Here is a 24,139-nt window from a genome sequence, read left to right on the forward strand (position 1 = left end):
AACCACTGTGCCACCAGGGAAGTCCCTATAGACTTCATTTTCAAATCCATTTTGTCTGATATGAGTATTGCTACACACTCCTTCTTGTTGCTTCCTTTTGCATAAAGTCTTTTTCCAACCCCTCACTTTCAGTCTGTGTGTGTCTTTAGCTCTGAAGTGAGTCTCTTATAAGCAGCATATAAATGGGTCTTTTTTTTTTTTTATCCAATCAGCCACTCTATGTCATTTGATTAGAACATCTAGTCCATTGACATTTAAAGTGATTGCTGATAGGAATATACTTATTGTCATTTTGTTAATTGTTTTCTGGTTGTTATTGTAGTTCTTCTCTGTTCTTTACTTCTTCTTTTAGTTTCTTCTCTTGTGGTTTGATGATTTCCTTTAGTGGTATGCATGTGTTACTTTCTCTCTAGTGTTTGTGTATCTATTGCAAGTTTTTGATTTGTGGTTATCATGGGATTCATATACATTGACCTATAGCTACATCTACTCGTTTTAAACTGGTAGTCATTTGAGTTCAAACATATTCTAAAAGATCTACATTTTTTACTTTGCTCCCCCATGTTTTGTGCTTTTGAGGTCATAGTTTACATCTTCATGTTTATCCCTCAATGTTTATTGTACTTACAGTTGATTTTACAATTTTTGTCTTTTATTTTTTTGTACTCGCTTATTTAAGTGCTTGACCCACAGCCTTTACTATATATTGTCCTTTACTAATGGGATTTTTCCTTTCCTACAGATTCTTACTTCTTGTTGTAGCCTTTTCTTTTCCACTTAGAGAAGACCTTTTAACATTTCTTTTAGGGTAGGTTTAGTATTGATGAACTCTTTTAGTTTTTGCTTGTCTGAGAAGTTATTTATCTCTCCTTCAATTCTAAATAATAATCTTCCTGGGTAGAGTATCCTAGGTTGCAAGATCTTCCCTTTCAGCACTTTGCATATATCATGCCACTCCCTTCTTGCCTGCAAAGTTTCTGCAGAGAAGTCAGTTAATAGCTGTATGGGGGTTCTCTTGTATATGACTCTTTTCTTTTTTCTTTTGCTGCCTTTAGAATTCTGTCTTTAAAATTTGTCATTGTACTTGTAATATGTCTTCGTGTGGGTCTGTTTGGATTCATCTTGTTTGGGTTCCTCAATGCTTCCTAAACCTGGATTTCTCTTTCCTACCCAGGTTAGGGAAGTTTTCAGCTATTATTTCATCAAATATGTTCTCTTCCCTTTTCTCTCTTTCTTCTCCTTCTGGTACCCCTATAATGTGAAATTAGTGCACTTGATGTGGTCTCAGAGATCTCTTAAACTGTCCTCATTTCTTTTTTTTTTTTTTTCTTTTTTCTGTTTGGCTTCAGTGATTTCCACTACTCTGTCTCACTTATCCTTTCCTCTGCATCATCTAATCTACTGTTGATTCCTTCTAGTGTATTTTTTATTTCAGTTATTGTATTCTTCAGCTCTGTTTTGTTCTTCTTTATATTCTCTAACTCTGTTAAAATTCTCACTCTGTCCATCCATTCTTCTCCCTAGTTCTTTGGGCATCTTTATGATGATTACCTTGAACTCTTTATTGAGTAGATTGCTTATCGCTATGTCACTGAGTTCATCTTCTGGAGTTTCACCTTGTTATTTCATTAAGAACATACTCCCCTGTCACCTGATTTTGCTGCTTTTATTTCTATGTATTTGGTAGGTTGATTACATTTCCCAGTCTTGGAAAAGTAGCCTTTTGTAGGAGATGGCCTATGTGTCCCAGCAGCACACTCCCCTCTGGTCACCAGAGCTGTATGCCTTAAGGGTTTCTTCTATGTGGGGTGTGTGGGCAATTGTAATTATCCTACTCTTTTTGGGTTGTCCACCCTGGGGTATGGGTCTCTGTTATACTGTGTCTACACTCCTCCTACCTGTTTCATTGTGGTTCCTTCTTTATATCTTTAGTTATAGAAAATCTTTTCTGCTAGTACTTAGGTCTTTCTCATTAATAGTTGCTCTGCAAATAGTTATAGTTTTGGTATGCCTGTAAGGAAGTGAGCTAAGTGTCTTCCTGCTCTACCATCTTGGTGACTCCTCTCCAACTTTTTTTATAAATAAAGTTTTATTGAAACTCAGCCACACTCATTTGATCTATGGCTTCTTTCATGCTACAATGGCAGACATGAATGGTTGTGACAGAGATTATATAGCCCGCAAAGCCTAGATTTTTTACATTCTGGCCCTTTACAAAAAGAGGAAAAATCTTCCAACTCCTTCCCTGGATAGAAGAATACTCAATAAGATGCTTGAGCAGGAAGGACATTAGAAAGGACTCTAAGCATAGACATAGCAATGTTGAGACTGATCTAGCCAAGGCCTCTCTCTAGTTCAGCTCAACACATGTTCTCTGTTCTTAAAACTTCCACCTGGCAATAGAGTTTCCAAGACTTCTCCTGAAGTTTGCACTGGGTCTCCTGGCATAGGGCCATTGGCTAGTGGAGGTGTACTCCGGAGAAAGGCAGGGAGAAACAGGGACAAGTGCAAGGCAGTGACTTGGGAGGCTGGTCCTTGGGCTCCTGAGAAATTCATTCTTGGGTTTTGTACCTCTGTGTTTCCTTATGGAATATAAAATGGATCATCCCAGCCTTTTCACAAAAGTCTCTTATAAGTCAGAAGAGGGGACTGGGCAAGAGAAAGAGCATGGATCAATCAGCAAAAGCCTCCTCACTCCTAACAACTGAGCTTATTTGTATTTTTAACAAATACTTATTTTGTACATAGGTTGTGGAGGAAATAAAAAAATTTTGGTTTCTGACCCCTCAGGAGCTCTGAGCCTAATAGAAGAATCAACACAAACTCACACAGAAGAGTTAAGAAGAGAAGGAAGAATGTGATAAAAATGTCAAAGTGAGGGAGACAGATGATAAGTGTGATGGGAAGAATTTACAGAAGAAGGAGATGGATGTGAGTTAGGTGTTCATAGGGCTGTATGGGGAAGGCCTTGGGGAAAATACCATTGCATCTTATCTTGAGGTATGAGTCACATTTGGATTGGGAAAGTGGAAATGGAATACATTCATGATGGAAAGAAAAGAATGGTCAAAGCATGGAATTGCAATTATGAATAATAACCCAGAAAATAAACAACTAATACCATTGGGAAGTTAGGATACTAAATTGTGTATCTAAAGTACACAAAATTGCAGAGAGACCATCATACCTACAACAGAGTCTTCCTATGGATGTAAGAGAAATTCATCACTAGGCAAATACACATGAGGTGAAAACCAATGATAGACAACAAAATGTACGGTAATTGTCAAATGCGTAGTTTGGGCAGTAACTACCATGATCAGGTCATTCCTGATTGAGATGGTCAAGGCTCTCTGATGGAACATCATTAAAGAAAAGTCAAATAGCCTTTGATAGGACAGTCCCTTATTTTTGCTGATTATTTCTTCTTGCTACCACCTAGATGTGAAAAGGGAGATTAGTATTCTTGCTGTTTACAGCCTTGGGACCATAAACTTTGCTTTTTAATTCTTGCCAGAGTCCTTCCTCATTAGAGCTATTTTGGTTAGACCACAGACCCTACTCCAAATTCAAGAATGGGCTAGAATGATGCTTTGTATTCAGTTCAAGGTTGTTTTTATGTGGATTATTCCCAAAGCAGCAAAGTTGTGCAAAGGATGAAAACAAGCTTTGCACAAAGATAAATGAACATGGCTCTCAATTATCACCCTTGATTGTGAATATATGTACCCAAAGTGCAGTTGACCTAACTATACAACTGAGTGAGATGTGCTCCAGGTTGAAGAAAAATAGAGCTATGAACTCATTACCTTCTTTAGGCACAGCCATAGTATCACACCAAAATATGAATACTAATTATTTTACTAAGAGAACTGTGTCTCACAGACCTAATGACTAGAATATGGAACCTGATACTCATGCTAAACCAACACAGGAACCATTTCCCTTTATCCCTGCACTTCAAGGTGTAAGAATTTTTCATTTATGACCACTTTGGTCTTTCAGTGGAGATGCCTAAGCATGGTCTAGCATATAAACTATCATCACATTCATTATACTTTTTAGAATTTAAGGGGCCACGCCATTGTGAAAATTCTTGATAGAAACCACATATGGAGGACAGGGTTGAGAATATTACAGGTAGAGAGTTACAGCTTTGTCCTACTTGGAAGATGTCCTCCATAGGGAGTTCTTCAGTTCTAGGTTAAATAATCTCTTTTGGACACTGAGATTGGACACCGTTGATTTTTACTTTTCCAGACAATGACAGATTATAATTTCCAAAGATGCTGCCGCAATATTCTCCCATCTCATATCCTTTTTTTCAAGGTGAATTGCAATTCCCCCCATCAAGAGGTAACCAAGAACCTGCAGTGGAAATTATGTTTCGTGACTGCTGAAACTAGATCAGAAAAGGCCATGCAGTGTCCTGGTTCTCTTGGAAAGTTCACTTTGGGGACACTTCTCTTGATACTCAGCTGCCATGCTGTGAGAAACCCAAGCTGCATGGAAAGGCCATGTGCTGGCGTTCCAGTCGACAGTTCCAGCATTCAAGCCAGCTACCAGGCATGTGAGTGATGATGTCCACAGGTGTTTCAGTCATCCCAGCATTGGGGTCTTCCCAGCTGAGGACCCAGACATGGAGGAGCAGAAACAAGGCATCTCCATTAGTCCTATTCAAATTTCTGACTCACAGAATCTGTTATAATAAAATGTTTCTGTTTTAAACTACTAAGTTTGGGGTGGTTGTTACACAGCAAGAATAGCTGGAACATAGGTCCAACCACAGGTGTGAGCTAAAATTATAATTCCTTCACTGCCTCTTTTTTCACATTTGTCCAAAGTCTAGTTTATTCTCAATTAATCTTTTCTGACTTTCCTTGGGTATCTTAATGAATTCTTTTCTAGCTCCTTCACTTCTCCAACAGTAGAATTTTGTGTTGTTAAGTTCTTGTTCACTGATGAAGAAACTACTAGAAAACTCAGCTTTTAAAAAATTGTTTGGTATAATCCAGCTCACTCTGCTCCTACTAGAATTGGCAGGGATGCTTTATATGCTTCTGGGGCATACCATAAGAATATATGTACCTTGGAATGTGTTCAACAGAGAGTGACAAAAATGTTTAGGAGCTTTAAATTTTGTTATGGAATGACTCAAAGAGTAAGGGTAGTTCAGGGTGAAGTAAACATAACAAACTATTCAGGAGGTGAGGATGGGATGGTGAATTTGAAACTCACTATTATTGGATGTGAGTGCCTAAGAAGAGCAATGAATATCACTTATTGGGCTCTGAGGGCAAAACCATGACCAGTGGTTACAATGACAGACACATTGTATGTGACTCAGTGGAAAGACCTTGCTAACACTAAAAACATCTAATGATAAAATAGACAGTTGTAAGAAGCAGTGAATTTCCCATCACTGGAGGTTTTAAAGCAGTGACTAGATGTCTACTTGTAAGAATAATGTAGAGAAAATTCATGCATTGAAGTGGGGAAGCAGAGGGTGGGGAACACTGGAAGAGATGAACTTTATGGTCCCTCCTAAACCCAGAATTCTATAATTATTTTTTATTTTAGGTTCAGTGGGAAAATGGCAACATCTACTTATAGAGCTATTGACATCAACAGCCATTTCAGCCAGAAGCATGAGCCTTTGTAAAGTGGTCAGTTCGGTGGAGAGGACCCGTTATCAGGATGAAGATAAGAAGAAGGTAATTGAGACATGAATTAGTCGAAAGATTGCCAAGTGTAGCCAAGTCAGACTTTGATTTCAATTGGAAGGTGAGAAGAATGTGATCCTTTGGGGCAGTTTGAAATAAGAAAATATGGTGAAATGGGGAGGGACATGTGAGGGACAAAGCAGCTCTGCCCAAGAAGAGACACCAGGTCTTGTTTGGAGTAACTGTATGCTTAAGCTCATTAAAAGCTCTAAAAAGTTAAGAGTGATGCTGGCTCTGATGGAAAAAATACAGTTAGTAAAAACACTCATAAGGAAACACACTTTTACATAAGTCAATAAACTGCACTATCCACCCATGCAGAGTGTAAGAGACAGAGCAAGTTGGTGTATTAGTCCCCAGGGCTGCCATAACAAAGAACAACAAACAGCATGCCTTTAAATAAGAGAAATTTATTACCTTACAGTTCTGGAGGCTAGAAGTCTAAAATCAAGGTGTTGGCAGAGCCAGGCTCCCTCTGAGGGCTCTAGGGAAGAATCCTTCCTTTACCTATTCTAGCTTCTGGTAATTGCTGACAGTCCTTGGTGTTCCTTGATTTGTAGCTGCCTCACTCAAATTTCTGCCTCAACTTCACATGGCGGTCTTCCCTCAGTTCACATGGCCTTTTTATAAGGACACCCGAATCCAGTATAATCACATCCTAACTAATTACATCTGCAAGAAAACCCTGTTTCCAAATAAGGTCACATTCTGGGGTTCTGGGTGGAGACAAATTTGGTGAGAGTGTATTCAACCGAATACAACTGGGAGCCCCAAATTCTGTTTAACAGTGCTTGAAACTAGTTGAAAACAGAGAGAGAAGGGCACCGATCTATGCCTACATGTTAATCTTATTTAATTCTTTGACTTACCATTTTTCTCTTTTCAGCAGCTGTGATAGCTACCATTTGTTGAATTCTTCCTTTGTGCTTCTATTGCACTAATTTTTTCACATGCATTCCCTTACTTAATTTTCACAAGATGGGTGCAATTATTAGCCCCATTTTATGGAAGATGTAACTGAGGCTTAGAGAGGATAAATAACCTGCTGAAAGTCACTCAGTATTAAAAGCCAGAGTGAGCCTTCCAGCCAAGGTCTGTGTGACTGAAAGACAGATAGAGATATGTAAGTGATTACTGATTAATACATATTTATATTGTTATCTTTCTGAAGTCGTGTTTATATTAACATCATAAATGGATGAAATATATGCATTAATCTCAAGATTTTCAGTTATCTCTGCTTGGGAAGGAACGTATTCTTTTGAACATTTGTTATCCATCCACCTCATGGCAAGTATGTTGAACTAGAGGCAAATTGCCTGGGAGGAACCAGCCAGACTGTCCTGGAGGAAGTCGTCTCCGATTCTGCAGAATGAAAGTATTTTTGAAGCATCTACAGTTACATGCAACCCATGGAAGATGCCCTCATGCCCAGTCAAAACGGAAATTGCAAATGATGAGCAGGCAGTTCCTCACACGTGACTATTACTATCACTGATTTTTAAAAATCATTATTGTTTAAGATAGTAGTTCTCAACCAGGGTGATTTTGCTTCCCAAGGGACACTTGGCAAAGTCTGGAGACATTGGCTGTCCCAACTGGGGGGAAAGTTCTATTGCATGTAGTGGATAAAGGCCAGGGTTGCTGCTAAACTTCCTGCACTGCACCGAAGAGTCCCCCCAAGCAAAGAACGATCAGGCCCTAAATATCAATACTGCTGACATTGAGAAACCCTGGTTTAAGTGATGGTGGTAAAAAGGGTGTCCCTTAGGGGTCTTATTCCTGAGTTATAGGGTCTCACTTCTCCCCTCCAACCTCTGACACAATAGAATTTTTCATGATCCTTAAACTAGTGACTTTTCTCTTGGTAGTGATAACAATTGATAATGATAGTTAATACTTATTGAGCTCTTACTATGTGCCAAGCACTGTTCTAAGTGCTTTTCATGGATTGACTTAGTCAGTCCTCATGATGACTCTTTTACTAAAGCGCCATTATTCTATTGTACAAATGAGGACATTAAGGCACAAAAGTTTGAGAAACTTGTCTTAGATTACAAAGCCAGTGTGGGGTATAGACAGGATGCTGCTACTGTAACTTTCATTCTCCCCTTTCTGTCTTCTCCCTCCAGCAGGAGATCAGGCTGATTACCCAGGCGTACATCGTGCAGAGCAATACAGTGGCTGGGAGTGGGACTCCCATTTAACAGATAGGGAACTAGAGGCATTAATAAGAGAAGGAAACTGGTGCACTGCCCATGGGCATTAACCAAAACCACTCTTACAGAAAGCTCAGCCTTTGTCCTCTTCCAATTCATATGTCACACATAGATTTTTTCCCCCCCCAAGAAGTCTGAATCTGAGAATAAGATGTGCCTAGTAGAGTTTGAGCAACTCTAGTAGAGCCAAATGAATACTGCTGGCTGGCTGGCTGAGTAGATGGATGGAAGCATGGGCGGATGGCCAGATGGCCAAATACTGAGCTACCAGGAGGGCTCAAGGAATAGTAGGGTAAGGGAGAGGAACTTCACTTCTAAGATTGCAACTATGATCAAGAATCCCATGTTCAGGGCTTCCCTGGTGGCGCAGTGGTTGAGAGTCTGCCTGCCAATGCAGGGGACGCAGGTTCGAGTCCTAGTCTGGGAGGATTCCCACATGCCGCGGAGCAACTGGGCCCACGAGCCACGACTACTGAGCCTGCGCATCTGGAGCCTGTAAAAAAAAAAAAGAATCCCATGTTCTCAGGCTTCACTGGTGGTGCAGTGGTTAAGAATCCACCTGCCAGTGCAGGGGACACGGGTTCGATCCCTGGTCTGGGAAGATCCCACATGACGTGGAGCAACTAAGCCCATGCACCACAGCTACTGAGCCTGCGCTCTAGATGCTCTAGAGCCCGCGAGCCACACTACTGAGCCTGTGCACCACAACTACTGAAGCCTGTGCGCCTAGAGCCTGTGCTCCACAACAAGAGAAGCCACCACAATGAGAAGCCCGCTCACCACAATGAAGAGTAGCCCCCGCTCGCCGCAACTAGAGAAAGCCCTCGCACAGCAACGAAGACCCCAGCGCAGCCAATAAATAAATAAATTTATAAGAATCCCATGTTCTCAAAGGTGGCAGCAAAGCTGGGAGCCTGCAGAGCTGGAAAGACCCAGAGACCAGAGAGAAAAGCCAGAACAGCAATTTACCAAGCCCAAGTACATAGTACGTATTGGGTCCTTTCTCCACATAGCCCGGAAGTGAGTCACCTTTTAATGTGTTTGTATTTTGTTTCTCCTTCTAGACCAGGGTCTTTCAGCCTCAGCACTATTGACATTTAGGGCAGGATAATTCTGTTTGGGGATCTTCCCTCTGTATTGTAGGATGTTTAGCAGTATCCCTGGCCTCTACCCACTAATTCCAGTGGCACCCACCCCAAACCATGACCATCAAAAATGTCTCCAGACATTGTCAAATGTGTCTTGGAGGGGTGAAATTACCCCCAGTTGAGAAAACCTGTTCTAGATTGTGAGTTCCTGTGGGACAGGGCTTGGGTTTATTGAACTTAATGGCAATTGTAAGCTTGGCACAGTGATGAAACATTCATAAACGTCTATGGATTGAAAGATTGCTTACCTCCTTTGGCAGGAAAAAAAGTCAAATTTCAGGGGGAAAAACTGCAAGAGATATAGGGGAGAGAGGGAGGAAAAGATGAAGGGAGAGAGGAAGGAGGGAGGAAGGGAGGTAGAGAAAACAGAAGAGGAAAGGTAGGAGGAAGGAAGAAAAGGAGGCTGCTCACGGAGGCCAGTAAAACCCGCCCATGGTCCCTTCCTGTGCTGGTGGTTCAGCAACAGGTATGAAGTGAACCCAGACTCAGCAAGAAGCCTCGAGTGATTTCACCTCTGTTTGAACCAGAACACTCACACAGGTTTTGCATTCGTGTTGTTTAGAGGGGACCAGGTTTATCCTTTTGTGTATTTGGCTATGTGTGTGTGTGTGTGTGTGTGTGTGTGAAAGTATAATTACCAATCACTGATTAATCTTCAGACTGAGTCAAGCATTCATTGCAAATCCTTGAAACAAACAAGTCTATTTATATTTTAATTATTTTTTCTGGATTTCAGGTTGATTTGTCTTTCTTCTGCATATTTATGAAGCTGTTGATCCTATGGTAACCTTATCCTTACGTCTTGTGGAGCAAGAGGAAAAGAGAGTACGAAAAACAGAGAAACACAGAGAAGCTGGCTTTACCACTTCCCCTCCCCAGGATGCCATGGCATTCCCCATAGTTCTAGAGGACAGTGAGGGTGACACAAGAACAGAGACAGTTTTTAAAATTAAGGTGTAATTAATTAATTGGGACCCCCTGCCCATGGCTGCCACTCTTCTTTTTTTTTTTAATTATTAGCACCTTTAATTATTTATTTATTTATTTATTTATTTTGGCTGTGTTGGGTCTTCGTTTCTGTGCGAGGGCTTCCTCTAGTTGCGGTGAACGGGGGCCACTCTTCATCGCGGTGCGCGGGCCTCTCATTATCGTGGCCTCTCTTGTTGCGGAGCACAGTCTCCAGACGCGCAGGTTCAGTAGTTGTGGCGCACGGGCCCAGTTGCTCCGCGGCATGTGGGATCTTCCCAGACCAGGGCTCGAACCCGTGTCCCCTGCATTGGCAGGCAGATTCTCAACCACTGCACCACCAGGGAAGCCCGTGGCTGCCACTCTTATTTAAGGTGACCTCAGCTCTCTCTTGCTGGAGTCTGATATTAATCCTGGTTCCTTTTGCTTCCTGTTACCATTATACTCAGTCCTCCTGCATCTTTATTATGTCTACATTTTCCAAATGACCCAAATTTGTTCTTAAAGAGTACAGATTTTTCTATAAAATTTGGTCAATGAATTTCAGTTATTGGAGAAATTGTGCAGTTTTCTTTAGTTGACAGTCCACTGCATCTGGACATGAAAAATAGGAATGTGAGGTCAAGAGTAAAGTCTTCAGATTAGCAAGAGAATTTATTTCCAGCAATGGTCCACCAACGTCAAAATGGCAGCACACTTAGACAACTGGGTCCAGTAGCTTCGGGTACACTATACCGGTTTAGCTAATGCTTTGGTTTCTGTAGCAGATTATTTGTCAACAAATATCTTCTCCCTGCAACAGACCTCCGTGGAGGATTACGCTCCCCCACTGCAGTGATGCTGGGCGTGGGGTTTGATTTGCCTTGGCCTCATGCTGAGAAGAGTGTGCTTTCCTGTTTCTTGCTGTAGCCAATGGGATATTAAACAGACATGATGCAAGCAGAGGCTTGGGCTCATGTACTCCTGACTATCACTGTGAAAAGAACATGCCTTGGGAAGCCACTGGTTCAGAAAGAACGAGAGAACATTGACCTTGAATCAGACCTACAAATCGGAGCCAAGCCCTGATGAGCCTATTCTAGATTAACTGAGCTCCAGATGACCAGCAGATGTGTAAGCAAGAAATGAATGCTTGCTTTATGCCCCTGGGTTTTGGGGTGAGTGTTAAAAAGTTTCAAAGTTTGATTGCCTGGACAGTCCAGCTTTACCAAAAATGCCTTTTAAGACATGTGATTTCCTGTTAGAGCCAGACCTCAGGAGACCAACACCAGCACTTCCACCGCACAGAAACACTGGCTTATCCAGGTCCTTCATACTATTGGATCATATCATAGCTATAATAACTGTTATATAATAATTGTGTAAGAACTACATGGTTTTCAAAGGTCTTTGACACACTTTGCTCATCGAATACATCAAGACCATGAGGTTATATTATGTTCATCTCCATTTTACAAGTGAGAAGACGAGCTCAGGAAAGTTAAGTGATTTGACTACAATGACACAATCAGTAAATGGAAAATCTTGGATCTAAGTCTTCTCCTTCCAAATCTCACCCTTGCATCACACTGGCTTGTCTGATGTATATAAACATTAAATTAGGTGGTGACAATTACTTCGGAGACAGAGTGGGTCTTCAGTTCCTACCTTTGCCCCTGCTGCAGCTGCTTTTAGCCCCGTGGACATGAGGCAGACACACGGCATCTCATTCTCTCAGAACCTATTCTCAGACTGAGAAAGCAGAAATTTAGACGCTCACCTTCCTTCATCCCTCCCCCCTCCCCCCACTGCATCACCTACCCCACTAAGAGGTACTTGTCTTGGCTTAAGGATCTCTGAACATCATGCAGGTGGGAAGTTCTATTCTGGAAAAGGCAGTCCCACTCTGCATGTCTTAACATCAAATCAAGCAGTACGCCTGCTCTCAAGAGGTGATAGCACAGGTTGGCAAACTTTTTCTGTAAGGGACATATAGTCAATATTTAGGATTTGGGGGCCATATAATCTCTGTTGTAGCTACTCAAACCTGCAGGTGTAGTATGCAAGCAGCTATAGACAATATGTAAACATACAGGCCCCCAAAACTTTATTTACAAAAACGAGTGGTGGGCAGAACTAAGCCCCTACAGTGGCTGTAGTTTGCTTACTCCTGGTTTATAGACTAATAGAGAAGAAACCTGAACACAAATTATTGCATCAACCCTCCCCGTCTTTGAAGTTACATCTTATAGTAAGACAATGTGGGTGCTTTTCCTCCTTCCCTTTCTTTATCTCTCTCTCTTTTCTTTCTTTTTTGCTTGTAGTCTTTTCTTTCTTCTACCCTTTGTTCTTTTCTTTCTTCCTTTGTCTCTCTCTTCTTTCTCTTTCTTGTCTATTTCTCTCTCTCTCTTGCTTTATTTTTTATTTCTACTCTTTCTTCCTTTTCCCCTTCCTTCTTTTCCTCCATCCTGACAGCAAATACTTATCAAGCTCTTCTGTGCCAGACATGGGGCATTCAGGTCAGGAGTTTCAGCCTCTGCTCCTGAGCTCTGCTTGTTGCTCCCACCTCTGCAAGCTCTAGGAACTTGCTTCCTAGCAGTTCCCTGGAGAGCAAGGAGGGAGGGGGCATGGAGGGGAGAGGGGGAGGGCGGACAGTCCAGCAGGAAAAGGAGGATGGCTACAGTGTCATCACTCTGGGCACGTGGCAGAAAGGGACAGAGCTTCTGCTCCCGAGTCTCTGTTTCAGCCCTCCTTTCATCTGGAGTAAGACTCTTTAATTTGTAAACATTAATAACCATTATTATTATTAAAAAGGAAAGAAAGTGAGTAGCTCTGTAACTAATTACTTTAAGTGTTCTCAACAAGGCACAGTTCAACTCCTTTATAAAACCTCCTGCTGTGAAGACCAGATTGTCATTATGATCAGATCCTTCCTTAGACCTATTAATTTTACCCGGAATAACAGCAGAACAGATGCAAGAAGAAGGCTAGTCTGATTAACATAATTCTTTTCAAAGACCATTTCCTCCCTAAGGGCCACCGTACTGAGTCTTCTATCTTGTCTCAGATCTAATTACATTCAGGAGAATTCAGGCACTGAGGGGTGATCTCAGCAGATGTCACTTAGATTTGAAGCACACTTCAGGATATGAAACCTTATCAGAAAATCAATTGAAATTAATAATTCCCTCTCTCTTTCTCACCATTTCTTCCCTCTGCCAATACTCCCTCTCCCTGTGTCTTTTCCTCCTTCTTTCCCTTTTCTTTGGCCAGATTAAAGTTGTTTCCAAACACTAACCTTTCTCAGAAGAAGAGACAGCATTTCCGGGAATTCAATAAACCTGAAACTCAAGCCTACGCTTACGTTTTGAAATGTTTCTCTGCTTCTCCCTTTCTCAGCATAATGAGAGTGTGTGTGTGTGTGTGTGTGTGTGTGTGTGTTCTTGAGGGTCTCTACAGGATATAAAAATAAGGTAAAAACAGGAGAAACAGAGGGGGCTTTCTGCAGCACATTGAAAAGATACACACCACAAGCTACCTCTCAAGTATCTGATCTCTCATTGAAACCAGAACCGATTTGGATCCCAGTGTCTGATCTTTGATAGACAAGAACTGTGGGTTTACAATGGGGTCTCTTGCTGCTTTTAATGAAGTATTTGACTTTTCGCCTGCTGCTTTCAATTGAGCTCCGGGAGCTTTGGATAGAAGCTCTTGAGAGAGCAGCAAATGAGTGGGGGCTGGGGTTTTGGTGCCTGGTGCCTAGGTCAAGATGTGGCAGACCTGGCGTTCCAGCAGCACCAGAATCTTGTCTCTTTACTCAGCCTCACCTTTAGCTCCAGTGCCTTTTGTTCTGGGATCTCAAAATGTAGAAACTGAGGCCAGGAAAACCAATTACCTGGAAACCAACCACACTTTTTTCCCCCACCACCATGCTTAAGCTCCACTGAGGTCTGCATTGCCCTGCCTCTCCAAAGTTGCCTGGGTAGGGGAAAATAATGCCACAGACAGGAGTATTTGAGGACATGACTGTAGGCAGAAAACATGGACAAGCCATCTATTTCACATATCCTGGGAGAACAATGAAGAAGGAGGTAGAAAGCGGGAACATGCAGTTCTGTATTATGCATTAGCTTTTTGCGATTTGCAGATGCTGTTCGGTGCCTTGCTGACATGGAGCACAAGCCGGCCTCTGGTCCCGAAAGTCCCATCGTAGCAGCTGCTCTTGCCTGGCTGGGCCTGGCTCTGCAACCCTGTGGTGATGTTCCTCAGGGTGGCCAGCTGGGCGTTCCCCCCAGATAGCCTGCGATCTTGGCACTGGCCCTCTGGGAAGCTGCCAAAGCAAGAGCATTGGAGCAGGATGGGCACGGAGCATCTCTTTGCAGGGACGCTGAAAAATCTCCTGATCTTTACACTGGTGGGTTTAGAGCTTGAGGGGAAAGCACTCAGGGTGGGAGAAGAAGTGGAGAGAATTCTGGAAAGCAGGGCATCTTTGTCATTTTCTGGTTTGCATTGTACATCTTGCTTACTATCCCATAGAGAGTCTGAGAGAATTTGACTTTTAAATACCTGTCCATGTTATACGGCCTTCTTATGATCCGGCCTTGAGAATGATACCAGCATGTACATAATTGACGAGTGAAGGGCTTATTGGTTCCTGAGAGATTGCTCTGTCTTAGGCTTTACACTCTGGGGATTCCCAAGAAAGTTTAGACTTATGCACTAGTTGAGACAATAAAACAAGAGGAAACCAACCCGTATTCTCTTGTAGCATTCACTGAGTGTAATGTCATCATTACACAGTCTGCTCTGGTGGGAGAGAAGGGAAGCTCATTATGGTGGAAGGCAGGCCCATGGCATTTTTGGGGGTCCTTAGCAATGGGCGGTTTCTCACACCATCTGTGTTGTCACAAATCCTGTAGGCTGGTGATGCATTAAGTTCGGTGCCTGGGCCGTTAGGTGTTTTCTCAGTGCTCAGCTTCCTGCTACCTTTGGTGAAAGGGAGCCCATCTAGGTCTCAAACGGAAGGGATGGAAGTGAGTCTCAGAAGTCCAGCATCCACTTAGTCTTCTCTGAGTTAACACGAAGAAGGTAAGCTCTGTCTGATATAGGTGGTCTGAATGGAAAAAACATGATGGTTTGTGATTGCAACAGACTTACAGACAGTCTATTCAAAGATTCAGTGAAAAAGTAATTATTGAGTGTCTTCAATGTATAAATGCTTTCATTTACTCAGCACTTATTAAGCATCTACTATGTCCACAGCAATATGAGAGGGAGAGGTGATGAGAAATAACTAAGAAGCCTCTGACACTAAAATATTTACAATACAGTGGACATATATACACACAACATAGAGAAGTAAAAACAGAGAGGGATACTAATTAATATGGAGGTAACCAGTTTCAAGGTTTCAAAAGAAATTATAGTTTTTGTGGTATACAGGGACTGCTTTTATTGTAAAATAGCATTTTCCTTAAAAACAAATACAATCCTTGTTTAATAGTGAAAATGTGGGAAAAAAGAAAAATTCCTCCCAATTCCACCACCCAGAAATAATCATTATTAATGATGATACTTACATGTCTCATATAAATCTCAAACATTACAAGCTTATAACTGAACTCATAATTACACACACACACACAAACACGACCCCTGGACCAAACTTGCACTGCTTTTCTGTCATAGCACCCACCCCTTCAATGCCCCCACCATCCACATGGTTGTTTAAGGCAGAAACTGGGAGTCATGTTGGATGATTCCTTCTCCTCCTCCCCCAATAGCTAATTATCCCCAAGTCCTTTCTGTTCTAACCTACAAAATATACTTCAACCTCTCTATTTCTCTCCCTCTCTACTGCCACAATTTAGCCCAAAACACATTCTTGTGTAGATTACTCAATAATCTGTTATCAACTCTACTGATTTCACTCCTGCCTCTTCTACTCCATTATCCATATTGTACCGTTATTTTTTTAAGTGTAAATTGGATCAAGTTATTCTTATGTACAATAGCTTCAGTGGTTTCCAAATGCACTTAGAATAGACTTCTGTTTCTGAGAATAAGGAGGCTAGGTTGTTTGGACAACTCTAATACTGAAAGCAACTAAAAATGATGAATAATTTTTTTTAAAGATTCTTAAAAGCATCAAAAGACTGACCCTATGGTAAGAAATTACCACATTAAAATCAACGTGAAATTAGGAAGCCAGAGAGTCAAGTAGGACATTTTTGCCCTGATACCATTTTCTGAACTGGATAAATTGATTACAGCCTCATGGGTCAATGGAGACGAGTCAAATTCCCAAGCCCTCCTAAAGTGGGCATGTAATAGGATACCTCCCACCATAAAGCTGGGACACCAAAGATTTCCTTAACCTTGAGCATACTGGAGAGGAAATAACCTATCCTCTAGAAGTCTCAAGCACAAATTGTCTTCTAGTAAATGTGTGAACTAAATTCACATGAACTGAAAGACACATACACAGCTGTGAATTTGGTTTGCTGTGGTCAAGCTCTAGGAATAGGCATAGGCAAAACCAAGATAAAACAAAACAAAAATATAAATTGTCTTTGTAGAAAATTATCCTAGGCTTAAAAAAAGTCCCAGAAATAATTTTCCAAAGGCAATGAATAGCACACAGTAGAAAATACCAAGACAGACCGAAAAAAGCATGATGTGGGAGAATCAGCATAAAAAACAGTGAGCAAAAACAGACTCACGAAAAATTTAGACTGAATTAAGAGAAACATCTTATAATTTACTATGTTCATTTATTCAGGAAAAGGGATAAACTTTAAAATATCCTCACTGAACAAAAAACTATAAACAAATAGAACTTCTAGAAATGAAAAATACAATAATAGAGACTTGATTGGTTTAACGGCAGACATGCTAATTAAAAAGAATTTGTGAGCTAGAAGATAACTCAGACAGATATTACCAAGAGAGAAGCACCCAGAGAACAAGAAATGAAAATATAAAAGAGATTAAGAGGATTGAATGAGATCTGAGATTCGTTTAATTCAAGTTCTAGATGGAGAGAAGGGACAAAATTAGGCAAAGATAATGTTTGAAGAGATAATGGCTGAGAATTTTCCAGAACTGTTTAGAGACAGATTCAAGAGTTCCTATGAATCCAAACAATGTAAACAAAGAGAAATCTACTCTTAGATACATCATACTGAATTCTAGAACACCAAAGATGGTGAGAAGATCTTAAAAGCAGTCAGAGGAAAATTAACTTCAAAAAGGAGGCAGTTATAATGACAACTGAACTCTCAAAAACATTGCATTTATAATAAAGTTTTAATCCTTTAATATAGCTGGAAGACTCCATGTGATCTGTGGCACCCTCCTTTCCTGTCTCCTCTTGTGCTGTTCTCTCCCTCTCTCCCTTGCTCTGATTCACTGGTCTTCTTTCATTTCCATAGACACATCATAGTTTTTCCTCATCTTTGCACATTCTGCTCCATCTGCCTGGAATGTCTACCAATCTCTTTCCACCTGATTGGATCCTTATCATCATTCAGATCTCAGACTGTCACTTCTTCAATGAAGCTTTCCCTGAACACCCAATCTAGAGTAATTCTTATTACTAGAGTAAGTCTTATTACTCTTTCTCATATAAATGTATTTTTTTCCTTCACTTTGCATGTCCCCCACTAGACTATGCTCCATGCATGCCAGAACAACCACAATTTTTGTTCACCCCTCTATACCTAACATCCTGAAGAATTTCTCAATTTCAGTAAGAATTCAGTAAATAATAGTGAAAAGAATATTTTAGTATTGATTCTTCTGATATTTTCCTTCCTAAGTACCTTTGCTTGTAGGTTATATATCATTTTTGCTTTTTAATTTTTACAAATATGGCAAGATTCTATTTTCTAGTATCAGTGTAACATTACCATTTTCCATGCTGATAAACATTCTTCTACAGCTTGATTTCTGATAGTTGCATAATAATCCATCATAGAGTTATCATCATTTACTTAACTAATAACTATTGTTGGGTGTTTAGATCGTTCATCTAAATCATGATGAGAATAAATTACCTTTTAATATTTATGCAACAATGGCACTTGGGTTAAAATGCAAAGGAGGCAAAAAAAAAAGTATGTGCTGAAAAGTATCTCTCATATCTCTGTATCCCAGTCACCCAATTCCCCACCCAGGGATAATCACTGTTACCTATAAAAATGGCAATTTTTTCAAATTTTCCTTTCCCTTCCCCAAAATTGTACCTTAATAAGCCCAATTTATTGCATCTTGGTTTTTTTTTTACTTAACAGTATACATATGGTATTGTTTTATATCAGTACATAAAGATTTATCATATTCTTCTTAACTATTGTATAATATTCTACAGTATGTTATGTATATATTATATCATAATGCATTTAATCAGTGTCCTATTATTTGTACTAGAATAAATTCCAAGATGGGGAATTGCATATTTAAGTTAATTTTTATTGATCTTGTTAAATAGTTCTCTTTAGAAATTATTCTAAAACATGTGCCTACTAGCAACATATAAGAGAATATGTTTCCTTATACTCTCAACATCAATGTCTTATCAAACTTTCATATGTTTACATAGGTTACATGAAAAATTGTATCTTATTTATTTTGCATTTCTCTTATTAAGAATGAGGTTGAGGGCTTCCCTGGTGGCGCACTGGTTGAGAATCTGCCTGCCAATGCAGGGGACACGGGTTCGAGCCCTGGTCTGGGAAGATCCCACATGCCGCGGAGCAGCTGGGCCCGTGAGCCACAATTACTGAGCCTGCGTGTCTGGAGCCTGTGCTCCGCAACAGGAGAGGCCGCGATGGTGAGAGGCCCGCGCACAGCGATGAAGAGTGGCTCCCGCTTGCCACAACTAGAGAAAGCCCTCGCACAGAAACGAAGACCCAACATAGCCATAAATTAAAAATAAATAAATAAATAAAAATTTAAAAAAAAAAAAAAGATTAGGAGAAAGAACGGGATAAAGAAGGCTATCATAATATAACAGGCCCACATCTAAAAAAAAAAAAAAAAAAAAAAAAAGAATGAGGTTGATAACCTTTTCATTCATCTAAGATCCATTTGTATTTCCTTTCCTATAAACTTTTTGTTTATTTCTAATGGGTTTTTGTTTTTCTTTATTGATTTGTAAACACTCTTTATATACTGGCCCTCAATGTCTTATCCACAACACTCTGAAAACAAGAAGAGTTTTTATAAATTCAATACAAAAGTTCATTTGGTGGTAAAACTTGACCTGGACTAATGTGAGGTTTTATCTATCTCACTTAGTATGAATATTCATCTGTTTGCTGCAGAAATAATAATGTATTTGATTCTAGAATGCTGACCCATACTCTACTGGTGGTGTTTAATAGCATTCAATATATTCACAACATTAGCCTTCCAAAAAAATGTAAAATCCAATGGTCTCAGATAAGAAGCTGTGGAAAATATTGAGAAAACAAAAATTTTAATGCTTCCCCTTCCCCAAAATATTCAGAGCCAGAAAATCTAGGAAAGGGGCAAAGTAAAAGCTTTTTTGCATTTAGTGTCTCATCCAGATTTTGTACCACTAGATCATAATCTGCCCATGTTTTGGCCAGGCTTCTATGTGGGCAGCATTTCAAAACACACCATGGAATCCAAGTAGCTCGCTGAAACTTCTTTATTTGCAAATCAAAGTTAGCATATGAATCTGCTTACAGAAATATTAGTCACAGTGGTCACAAATATGGGTTGTATTTCAGAATATTTTTCTTATCTTCTATGATGTAATAAATCCTATATTTATGGAAACAAAATTTGAGACAACTTAGTAGAACGGCATTAGTCACTCTGAGGTTATAAATGATTGCTCTCATGTTTTCTCACAGTACTTTTATGGATTCCTTTTTCGTATTTTGTCTTTGATCCACCTGGAATTTATTTTGGCATAAGAGGTGAGGTAGGATTCTATCTTAATATTTTATCAGATGGCTACCCAGTTGTCCCAACCAGACTCATTTATAATCCATCTTTACTCCATTAATTTGAAATGTCATCTTCATAATACACTAAATTCTTATGTGTATTTGAGTCTATTTCCGGGTTTTTCTGTCTGCTCCTTTAATAAGTCTATTTAGTACAAAGAGTGGACTATTGCTTTATATTGTTACCTTGTTCTCAGAAAGTTTCTATCGGTTTATTCTCCCATCCACAGCGTATGAGTATCTTGCCCCTCCACATCCTTGACAACACTCATGTCATCATATTTTAAATTCTTTTCATTTTGGAAGATAAAGAGTATAATTTAATTGTTTTTATTTGCATTTTTATTATTCTCAAGGCTGAAGTGGGTTTTCTGTTTTATTTACTGAACACGTTTCTTCTTTCGTAAATTAGCTCTTTGTGACTTTTGCCCACATTTCTAAGGGGATGTTTAACTTTTTCTTGATGCTAAAGGCATCTTTTAAAAAGATTTGTGAGAGGTGCAGCTGATATCAAGAACTGAGGTAAGAAGAGCAGTCTGGATGGAGGAGACCATTCTAAAGTATATTTTCAACAGTATGTCCAAAGGCAGAGGGTTTTCATTGGGGAGGGAGAGGAGATAGCTAATAACAGTACCTGCTATAGGCTGAATGTCTGTGTCTCCCTAAAATCCTTATGTTGAAACCCAACCTCAATGTGATCCTATTTGGAAGTAGGGCCTTTGGGAGTAAATTAAGTCATGAATGTGGAACCCTCATGAATGGAATTAGTGCCCTTAAAAGAAGACACACGAGAGAGCTTGCTTCCTCCCTCTCTGGTCCCTTGCTGTGAGGACAGAGCAAGAAGATGGCCATCTGCAAACCAGGAAGAGGGTCCTCTCCAGAACCTCACCATTGCTGGCACCCTGATTTCGAACTTACTGGCCTCCAGAATTGTAAGAAATAAATTATTGTTTTAAGCCACCTCGTCTATGGTATTCCATTATAATAGCCTGAAATGACTAAGACAGTACCAAACATTTGCTAACCACTAATGTACCAGTACTTTTCAAGTTTCTCTTCATTGTATCATCAGAATCATCATACCAGGTAGGTATTATCATTACCTCCATTTCTCAGATTAAGTAACTATGGCTTGGTGATTGAATAGTAAACTCAAAGTCACTTAAGCTAGAACATTACAGAATCAAAACTAAAATCCAGCTCTCTGACACCGAAGTGGGTTCTGTTAATGTCTGTCTATACTGAATTCCAACAGCTCCAGGCTAGTAGAAAAGTCAGATCTACCTAAACATAAAATCAAGACAAAATTGACCTTCACCTGACTGCTTTCTGTGCCTCTCACAAGATGGAAAGTTGTCTTACGCACTGGGCCTTGCTGTCCCATCTGTACCCTCTGTCCTGCTGCCCCAGGTAATCAGAGTTCTTGACCACAGCACGCATGGGGCCTGAGCCCCACGTGTCCCTGAACCCTTCCATTTTTGTCTTATCAAAATGTCCCTGGCCTCTGAACTAAAAGCCACAGTTTCTGCTAATTTGCTCGACTAAATTGGGCAGAGTTTTAATGAATGCTAATGAATTAATATATTATTCACAGAGAAGGCAGGAAGGAGAGAGATAAAGAGAAAAGGAGAAGAAGAAACTGAGCAAAGTGTACCAAGTGAGAAATGTGAACTTGGCTTACTACATAGTTTGGGATCTCTTTCTCTGGGAATTCTTCTGAGGAGAAAGGAAACACTGACCAAGGAGGAAGACCATGGAGGGACCAGGTGGGTCTCAGCTGCTGGGCACACTGTGTGTCCCTAGCCTGGCTCCCTGGCAGGACTTGGTCTCCAAGGCTCGTGGCCCATCTTGTCACGGCAGCTCTTCCACTCCAAGAGTCCAGCTGCTGGTAGAGTGCGGGCTGAAGGCGGTGTGATGGAGACTGGCCTGGAGAGCTGGGGACAATGTTCCCATAGGCGTATCAGAGACCATTCAGTTCAGACCTAGGAAAGACTTCTCCAGCCCCTCAAACTTTCCCCTAATTGATCCAGAGGGTAAGAAAAGACATGGACAACCGTGCATTCATATCCAACTCCTCAAATCTTTTAAACTTGAAGGCACGTCCCATTTGCAAAAGATCTACCTTATTTGCCTCCCTGAGGACTGTCGCTGCAGCTTTGACATGAAAGACGGAGGCAAGGAGGCCAGACACAGCATGCCGAAGCACCTTTGTATTTCCCACCTCGGATGATACAAAGACCTCTGCTTTTGGAGGAGGACAAGGGGTGGGCAACTGGAAGGCAATCTATACAACCTGCAATTAACAAGGATCATGAAATCTTTTCAGAATTATTTGCTTGAGGCTCCAGGTTTTCTCTCTAGACTTTTGTTCCTTTGGTGATGAGAGATGCTTGCGTGGGATGCATGAGCTGGAGACCCGAGTCCATCACGGTGTTGCCCAGTCTGAGAGTGAGGAGCTGAATGAGATGAATGCTCAGGTGCTCTCCAGCCAGATGCTGCTGTGATCGTGTCTGGCTTTACCTGAAGTGATGAACTGCTTTCAGAATAGGGAACGAGAAAGGATTAATTATACTCAATTGAATAAAAACATTATTAAGAATAACCCCTCACATTTTTCTTATTACTGTGCTTTTTTACTCTCTTGAGGCACTGTGATATTTCAAGGCTATCATGAGTTTAAAATAACCTCACCGTTAGCCCTCTGAAATTGATAAGATGTGCATTACCCTTCCCTTTTCATGGAAGAGGAAACTGAGGCCTGGTGGAGGTCCAGGGTCTACCCAGCATTCCGATGGGACCCCAGGTTCCTCTCTGCCAGCTGGAGCTGTTTCCGCTGGATGTGCTGCCTCCCCCTGCAAAATGTGCTCTGATGATTAGAGTGGTTTCTTTCTCCCAAGCCCCATTGCATTGGACAGACGTATTAAAAGCCTCCCGGGTAGACAAATCCTGGGACCAACAGGTAGCTTTCCATTAATAAAGCAAAAATACAAATCAAGCAGTCCTCTTGGTGATGCTAGAACAGGACTGGCCCCCTCCTCCCCACCCCCCCAGGAATTCACAAACACATTTTTGAATAACAAAAGAAAATTGAGTACCTGATGCAGTTAGCAGTGGCCCCATGGGGGCTGGGAAGACCAGAAAAGAATCTATTATTTTGCACCTGTCCTGCCCAATAGCTCGTTGTGCAGCAATATTTACTTAAAAAGCGGAGGAGGAAATCATTATTTGTTCTTAGTCCTGCGATTCCCATGGCTACACTCTTTGGAGGAAGTGCTTTATTTTATTTCTTTTTTTCCCCTTCTCCCATGCCTGAGATGCAAGAGGTAAAAGTGACAGTGCCTGGCGCATACGATATGGAGAATCGACACAGAGGCCAGGATGGGAGCTTAGCGTTTGCCTGCCCTGCTTCCTTTCATGTCTGGACAGCGATGAAGAAGAATGAGCTCAAAGGGAGCTCTCTCTCTTCCTCTCTCTCTCTCTCTCTCTTCCTCTCTCTCTCTCTCTCTCTTCCTCTCTCTCTCTTCCTCTCTCTCTCTCTTCCTTTCTCTCCTATTCTTTCACTCTGTCTCCCTATTTACAAAAGCTTTACATACATTATAAACGCATCCTATATATGTATGCATACATTAAGTACATAAACATCTACACTTTGTGTAGTACACATGTTAGGTACACGTGTGCCTTATACATATATTATCTAAACATTTTAAATATATTTATCTAAATATTTATAATACATTATATATATGTGTGTATTAAATACACACACACACACTCACATACAAACACATTGCACATCCTTCCTCCCCAGCCGAAATGCTAGCAGAACTCTGAAAAAATTAAAAAATATACCACCTGGAGCAGAAAAAAAAACGAAAAGCAAAGCCCCCGTTTTAAATGTTCTAAGTATTTTCTAGTTACTAATGACTCCCCCTCTTAATGGCTGTGTTTCTCCAGCTGGAAATTGGCAGCAATCAGCTTTACAAGTGTTGGGGAAAGATGTACTTGGGCAGATGAAAGAAAATGGTTTCCTCCTAAATGCCGGCACCCACCACAGACAATGTGGCACTCCCCTGCTTGTCAGAGAGCAGCACATTTTGAAGGAGCTTGTTTTCTTGGAAAAT

This window comes from Balaenoptera musculus, chromosome 8, assembly GCF_009873245.2.
Source record: "Balaenoptera musculus isolate JJ_BM4_2016_0621 chromosome 8, mBalMus1.pri.v3, whole genome shotgun sequence".
Lineage (NCBI taxonomy): Eukaryota > Metazoa > Chordata > Mammalia > Artiodactyla > Balaenopteridae > Balaenoptera > Balaenoptera musculus.